The following is a 7,670-nucleotide window of genomic DNA, read 5'->3' as shown; positions in this document are numbered from 1 at the left end:
ACTGTTCGCTTTCTTCAGCAGTGCACGTTTTTCCAGCTATTTATCTCGGGTCTGCTGGTCAACAAAGCACACAATGACGTCTGAACTTTTATCAGGTTTAAATGCTAGCCTATGAATATTGTCAGCTTTGTTTGTTGTCACATCCGGCACTTCAAGCATTTTGGCAACCTCATTAACATTTGCCAGCAAATATTCGTTGGTATTCATAGGATACCGTGAATCTCAAGATTTTGCTTTCTGCTCCTCCATTTAAGGTTGTTTACTTCTAGCTTTAGCCTTTTCATTTCAGAATCAGCTGCAGTCTTTTTACAAGCGTTCTAATCTTCTTTTTATTTGTTTGATTTATTTATTTTTTGTTCCCTGACCTGATTTAATACATTGTCATAGTTATTCGACATTGCTTGCACGGATTTCTCGATTCCATCCACTTTCTTTTAGGCCTAGTGTATTCTCTAGTTTAGCGCTGATGAATGCGAACATGGCGACTAGATTAGGTTTCTTATCGTTTTTGGAACCCTCAGTGCTTCGTGTCACTGTTTTACACGTTTTACGCCGCCATGATTTGCGCAAAGCGTTGCCCTTTGACTTGTAAGTTTCATTCGAAACGCGAAAGCAATTTAGATGGTAAAAATTATCGAACTCTGTACATGTCAGTTTGGCCTCAGTGTCTGCACATTTGGAACAAGTATGTTCCATATGGTAGCGAATCAAAAGAAACCACAGAAGCAGCAGCAGCAGCAGCAGCAACAGCACGGAAGGGTAAAAAATAAACAAGGTAGAATTTTACCAACCTGTAACAGTCGTAGATATGGTTTATCACACGTTCGTACGTGCTGCCGCTGCTGCTGTGTGCCGCTGCAGCAAAGACCGGGCTTTCTTAAGGCAGTTGTTGATGACATGAAGTTTCCGGTGTTGTCCTGCACTAATCACGGCTCACAGCTACGATGACGGGCGCTGCTGAGCTGCTGCGAGGACGGTGACGATGACTGCCGCACCACAATGACAGGCACTGCTAGGCAAACGATGATGACGGCCGCAACTTCCTTGGCTGGCGGTTACTTTTCAGCTTGAACAGTCGTTCAGCACACCTTCGTACGAGCCGCCGCTGCTGCTGGGCCGAATGCCTCCAACATGGAACCAAAGGCACTGATGGCAGATGAAAATGTTGGTTTCGATTTCAATGCTAACCGGACGTGACGTCAGGTGCAAGAAGCCGATAGTTCTAAGAAAATGTTCAGAAATGATATTTGTTTGTACAAAAAATTCCACGTTTCCAGGATGTATCCTCCTACAAATTTGGGGGGCGGGGGGGGGGGGGGGGGGGGGTGGAAGGGGGGCTTGTTTATTCTTCCGACAGATGCGGTGTTGTCAACAGAATATTTTTTTTATTTTTTTACGTTGAACAAAAAATCGTTTCGGTAGGGGTTGTGTAAAAAGAGAGAGGCTAAGAAATTTGCTGGGCAACAGACCGATGTCACCAAGCAAACAACAATGAGGCACCTATTCCGAAAGTGGTGCCCCCGCCCCTCCCCCCCCCCCCCCCCCCCCCATGCTACTTGAAGTCACCGCTATCCAGCTTCCCGGGTGCATAGGGTTGTGGCGCGCGTACGCCATCACACTTCATCATTTTTGACGCTCCTGTAACAGCTTAGATTCTTCTGCATGCCTGTACTTTATAAGATTGTGTTGTTTGTGATGCCTTAGTTTGTCATCAAGGGCAGAAAAGCAGTTCTCGTCGTACTGTCGCTTTAGAATCGCTTTATCGTCTGCTTTGTCGTCGTCTAATTTTGACCGCGGGAAAAACAACTACGCCAATACTCGAGCGCTCCGGCTGCTTGGTCGTCTCAATGAGCTGGGAAACAAGTGAACATCTACGTAGTTCAATGGCAAAGAACACTTCAATTTGAGGGACCATCGGCTCGGTGTAGCCCCGCGGAACAGCATCACAAGTGTCGGTAGAAAACTGAGCTACGTGGTGCTCAGGCTTCTGCATAGCCTTTAATCGACAATGAAGTAAGAAGAGCTCAACAGACTTGGTTTTCTAATAGTTTTCTAAAAGTAGTTTTATTCTGGTTGACAGCTTGTGCTTGGCGACCGGGTACCGATAATGCCTGCACAGAAAGAAGAAGCGATCTAGAGAAAGACCGTGCCTGACGCGCCGTAACAACTCGCATCTGTCAAAAAGAAGCAACCATGCCACACTATAAGAAATGCCCTACGTGTCTACTTACCCGCAAAACACTCAAAGGGCAAATCTCCGCGATCTGCGAAATCAGCTCAGGGAATGATGAGGCGGAACATCTATTTAGACCTAAATATGAAGTCTACGTTGTGGCATTACGCAATGCAAATCCTCATGCTTGAATGGCGTAATGCCACAGTGCAGACTTTATTTTGAGGTCTAAACAGATGTTCCGCGTCATCATTCACTGAGCTGATGTCGTATATCGCCGAGATTGGCTCTTCGGGTGTTTTGCGGGTGTGTGGACGCGCAGGCATTTCTTTGTGTGTATATAGATACCTTTGCACTTTGGCTGAAGATGAGTTTTCGTGTACAGTTTCTATTGAGTTTCATTTTGTCTGCACAACCTCTCAGTGCTAAATGTCACCCGATTGTGAATGCATTTGTCCGCGGACTCCATTGGTGTTAATGCAAGATGAATCAGTACCCCCAGCCGAAATCAAGCTATGGCATGACAGAACACCACACAGAGGGTGAGGTTTTTTGATGACTTTTTCGCGCTTGCTGCACTTCTAAATGGCATTACTGGGTGGTTTCTCGTTTTGTGGGGAAAAATGAAGACTGATGTCGAAAAAAATCGTTTTATTTCAAGTGTTGCATATCAGTAATCGCTGCTCTTTTTTAGTGATTTTCCTGATCTTTTAAAGCACAGTCCAGCTTGAAGCATATTGTCGCAATCACTTATAACTACCAAAATACATCGAGCAAAAGGAGTATTGAAAACGGACGGCTCAAAGCTGTGCGATGATCTCGATTGAGATAGACCAACGGATAGGACGCTACGGAGCGTGTGCTTAGGGAGATTTCAACGTACGGAACACTCCGGCACTCCCTATATACTACGCCTCCTGCCCTGTAATCTTACTCAATTCAATTACTCAATTTCTAAGTGAGAGATAAAAAAAGGAAATAAACTGTTCCTCTCGACCTGCACCACCTGACGGTATAACAGGTTTGATCCAATATAATATAAAAAACGAGGGCCGTAATTGACCGAACGTTTCTTTAGTCCTTAAAGCCAATTAAAAAGAAAAACAGGGAGACAGCTGAACATTGGCATTGGAACGAACTTGGAGAATCTTGCGAGCAATTATGAGTATTTGTGTTTCGTTTTTTTCCTTTGGTATTAAGTTATTAATTGTTGTTCCGCTTGGTCCTGCCTCTTGTCTTCTGTGTTCTTGACGACGAGGAAGTTGTCTTCTTTAAAATTTTCGTACTGGAATATATAAGAAAATGGATTGGAAACAATGTTAAAATTTTATTCTCTTTTAATGATTTTATTTTAAAATTAGTTATGTATTTCTACGTATCTTGGCGTTCTCATGTATGTTTTCATTTTATTTCTTATTTGTCTGTCGCCTTAATTATTTTTTGAGGGGGGGGAGGAGGGAGCAGAGAGCATTGTAATTTTTCGTTGTTTTTGATTTTTTTTAATGATTATATTTTACAGCAAGGGATTATTATTATAGCTATACATACCCTAGTATTTACCTATTTACATATTTACATTTTCCCCCGAAGGAGAAGGATCACACTTATAAAACTTCATGTTTGCATCCTGTATTCTTATCATGTGTTGCTATTAATCTTTTCTTTTTTTTTTTGAGATTGGAAGGAATGAGGTTATGTCTTGAAACAGACACTAAATATTTAGTCGTTTTCGTCAGTATTACTTTTCTTTTCGTACGTTGTTTGTTGTTGGTGGTCGGTCTTGAGGGGCGCAATAAGAGATCAACCTCTTTTCTTTTTCACTGTCTGCCTTGGTTGTCCGTTCCTGAACACTGTTGCTCTGAGAGTAGATGACTTTTCGTTCCAGTTTTATTGTAGATACTCTCGTTACTCTTGCTGAGAAGCCCAGAACCTGTAACTGGTCTTAGGCCCTCGTAATCTGTTGTTTGGGGTCTTCTCTGTGGATGGCTGTTTGTCGCGGGTGGTTAGTGGAATCCCAGGGAAGGAAACTGGCTCACTCCCCCTGATCATGTTGTGGGCCTTCCAATTGCCATTGATTGTGGTGTTGGTTCAGGATGGAAAGCTAAGGAGAAGCTCCGAACCAGGAACTAGTCCACGGCTCTCCTAACCAAAGATGGAGTCTTCTCATGGAGATGGCGTTTCTTTTTTTTTTTTTTTCTAAGAAGCTAAGGAAGCCCGGAGAATGGAACTGGTCCGAACCCCCCTATCCACCACTTTTGGGTCTTCCAAGGCCATCGACAGTGTGCATATTAGCAGTTCAGGGTTTAAAGATGACTTTTGGTTGTCTTTTTCTTGGATTCCGTTCTTGTTTGGGTTAAAAGTTAGTCTGTAAGAAATGTTTTTTACAGTAGTTTTTGTTTTTCACTTGAGATTGATATCTTCCATTCTCAAGTTTGTTACAAATACATATAATCATATATACATATATATACATATACATACACACATACATACCTACATATACATACACCCACGCGCACATATAAACACACATACTTATACATTCACATATGTATACATATACAGACACATATATATATATATATATATATAACGGGCATGGTGGCGGGAGGCCGAAGGCGTGGGTATAAAACAGAGAAGAAAAAAACCCTTAGTGAAAAACAGCAACAACGGACGATTTAATCTTCGACGTTTCGGCCGGAGTCCGGCCTTCGTCAGGAAGCTTCCTGACGAAGGCCGGACTCCGGCCGAAACGTCGAAGATTAAATCGTCCGTTGTTGCTGTTTTTCACTAAGGGTTTTTTTCTTCTCAGTTATATATATATATATATATATATTTATTTATATACTATGGAATGTTGTCTGAAATATGTTTAACTAACGCCTCCAGAGTATTTATATGAGTTTTAGAGTTCAGTAGCTTTTGACGAATATTCAAGTTTATGTGCGATATTGAAAGTTTTTGAATAAATGGTTTTGTTAGATGGCATGCAGTAAAGTAATAATCCATACTAGTACAAGTTTGTCCACAGGGACAAGTAGTGTGGTTGTGTATATTAAATCTATAGAAATAAAAAGGAAATCTGCTGTGTGCAGTAATAATTTGTGTGATGTTACTAGAAGGAGGGAAGCTAATGGGTATATGATTGGTTGATGGTATCCATTTAAATAATTCTGTGTTTTTGCCATCGTTTTGCCAAGAGTGATCCCATCTCCTACGTGCTAATTCCATTATTGTATGTTTTATATTTTCTTTTGATTTTGGTAGGTGTATGTATTGGCCATGATAACGTGCCGAGTTTGCAAATTGGTCGGCTAGATCGTTCCCTAAAATATTAGTATGGCTTTTGACGTGAAAAAAAGCCGTTGTATTAAATCTGTTGACTGATTGGATTATATGTTTTATTTCGTTAATTAAAGGAATTGCATTGTTTGGATTTGCCAATGCTTGTAGGACTGACAGGCTGTCGGTGTATATGTTACAATGTAGTCCATCTCTTATTGCAAGAATATAATCAAGGGCTTTTAATATGGCAATAGCCTCTGCATCGAATATTGTACTGTGTTTTGGTAAGCGATATTTTCCTATTTTTATAATTCTTCCATTGTTTTTCAGAATAACGAATGCTGCTCCCACCTGATCTAAGTACACTGAACCATCTGTATAGAGTGATATGACGTTGGTTATTTAAGATACAGTAATAGAATTGATTCTTTGGAATGATATATTGAATCTCTTTGTTGGATGAGTTTTTTAAAGATCGATAGGATACGATACCTCTGTGGGGGAGATACTAAAGCTATCGAATTGGGCGGGTATCTTAAGTTGGAAGACATTAAACATAAATGATTCTACGTCAAGAGTAATGTTGATTGGGATGATATTACATAGTATAGGCAGGCTTATGTTAGAAACTGTGCGGAACGCTCGTGCTATTTTAAGTAATGGTAACCTTTGTATGGATTGCAGTTGTCTTAACATATGTGAATTTCCTGATGGTCTCCACCACGCGGGTGATCCATACACTATATATCTTTCTATGCTTCGTAAGAATATTTCCCGTAGTTGGCTTGATGTGATACCCCAATTTGTTGAGTATATTTTTGAGATGTTGGCTGTATGGATTTGAACTTTCTGTTTTATATATTGAAGGTGTGGTAAGAATGTTAAATGTGAGTCATAAATGACTCCTAAAATTTTAAGTTGTTTCACTATTTCTAACTTATGATCGTGAAATTTTATTATTGGGGGTCTTTTTTTATATAGTTCTCCTCTAGTTATTATTAGACATTTACATTTCGAGTAGTTCAAATATAGTTTACGTTCGGATGTCCACTGTCCTATTTCTTGCCGTATTTTGATAGTTCTTTCTTCTAATTCTCTTCTTGAGTTCCCTTCTATGACAACTACGATGTCATCTGCAAACGCTTGTAGATATATGTGATTCGGAAAGGTTCTTTCTAGTAATCCTGATAGTAACATATTCCATAGTAAGGGGCTTAGTGGAGAGCCCTGGGGGCACCCCATATTAATTGATTTGTTTATTTCTTGTTTTTCTGGAGTGATATATATGACGGTTCTATCGTGGAAGAATGAATATAGCAGATTGTATAGATTACTTGGGCAAGAATGGTGTTTTAAATAGGCCAATAATACCGGATAACATAGTGTGTTAAATGCTCCTGTAAAGTCTAGGGATACCATAGCTACCGCTGTTGATTTATTTTTTAGTTTTTGTAGATGTGTAGTAAGTGTGAACAGAGCTTGTGTAGATGATTTAAGATGTGTGAACCCGAGTTGTCGTGGGTGTAATAGTTTTTTTGGGTTAAGGAAGAAATATAATCTGCTATAGAGTGCACGTTCTAAAACTTTTCCGAGTATGGAATTTAGGCAAATTGGGCGATAGGCGTTGGGTTTTGCTTTGTCGTTATCTTTTTTATTTAGCAGTAGTATTTTCCCTTTCTTCCACTCCTTTGGAAAATATCCAGATGTTAGACAGGAGTTGAATAGAGCCAGGAAAAATTCGGGATGGTTATGCCAAAAATATTTAAGAAAAGAATAATAATTATTCTTTTCTTACTGTCTTTAGCTAACGTGCAATTTTGGTGGATATAAATTATGAAGCAAGTCGCGAAAACAATAAAAAAAAACGCTCCTTTTTCAGCCGCCATGTTCGGCTCTGTTTACCTTCATAGGCACCCTTTTCGGGGGCTGCTTTTTTTTTCGGGAAAACATAAAATCCGATGCATTTTGCCTAGAGCTGTTTTTGTAGCACCCTGAGGCACAACGGGTGAAGCCGCCTGCTGAAAACCGTGAGTAAAGACTCGAGCAAAATTATCGTGCTAATCTTCAAGTCTTCAAACGCCGGGCATACAACGCGTACTGACGAGGTGGGAAATCTGGGGAGAGCTACAGGTACCAGAATGCACCGCGGTAGCGGTAGCGTACAGCAACTCTCGGGGAGACCTGTCCGTTGTGTTAAACGTGAGCTGCCAAA

At 40.5% G+C, this 7,670-nt stretch overlaps 1 pseudogene; it reads right to left on the bottom strand.

The window, feature by feature from the left end:
- Positions 1 to 5,020: 5,020 nt before the first annotated feature.
- On the bottom strand, positions 5,021 to 6,700 carry LOC120840658 (annotated as a pseudogene).
- Between the last annotated feature and the right edge of the window lie 970 nt (positions 6,701 to 7,670).

The sequence above is a fragment of the Ixodes scapularis genome, unplaced genomic scaffold (genome assembly GCF_016920785.2).
Source record: "Ixodes scapularis isolate PalLabHiFi unplaced genomic scaffold, ASM1692078v2 PGA_scaffold4__175_contigs__length_147842914, whole genome shotgun sequence".
Lineage (NCBI taxonomy): Eukaryota > Metazoa > Arthropoda > Arachnida > Ixodida > Ixodidae > Ixodes > Ixodes scapularis.
Note: the sequence above shows the minus strand (reverse complement) of the source record. Positions and strands in the feature narration are given on the sequence as shown.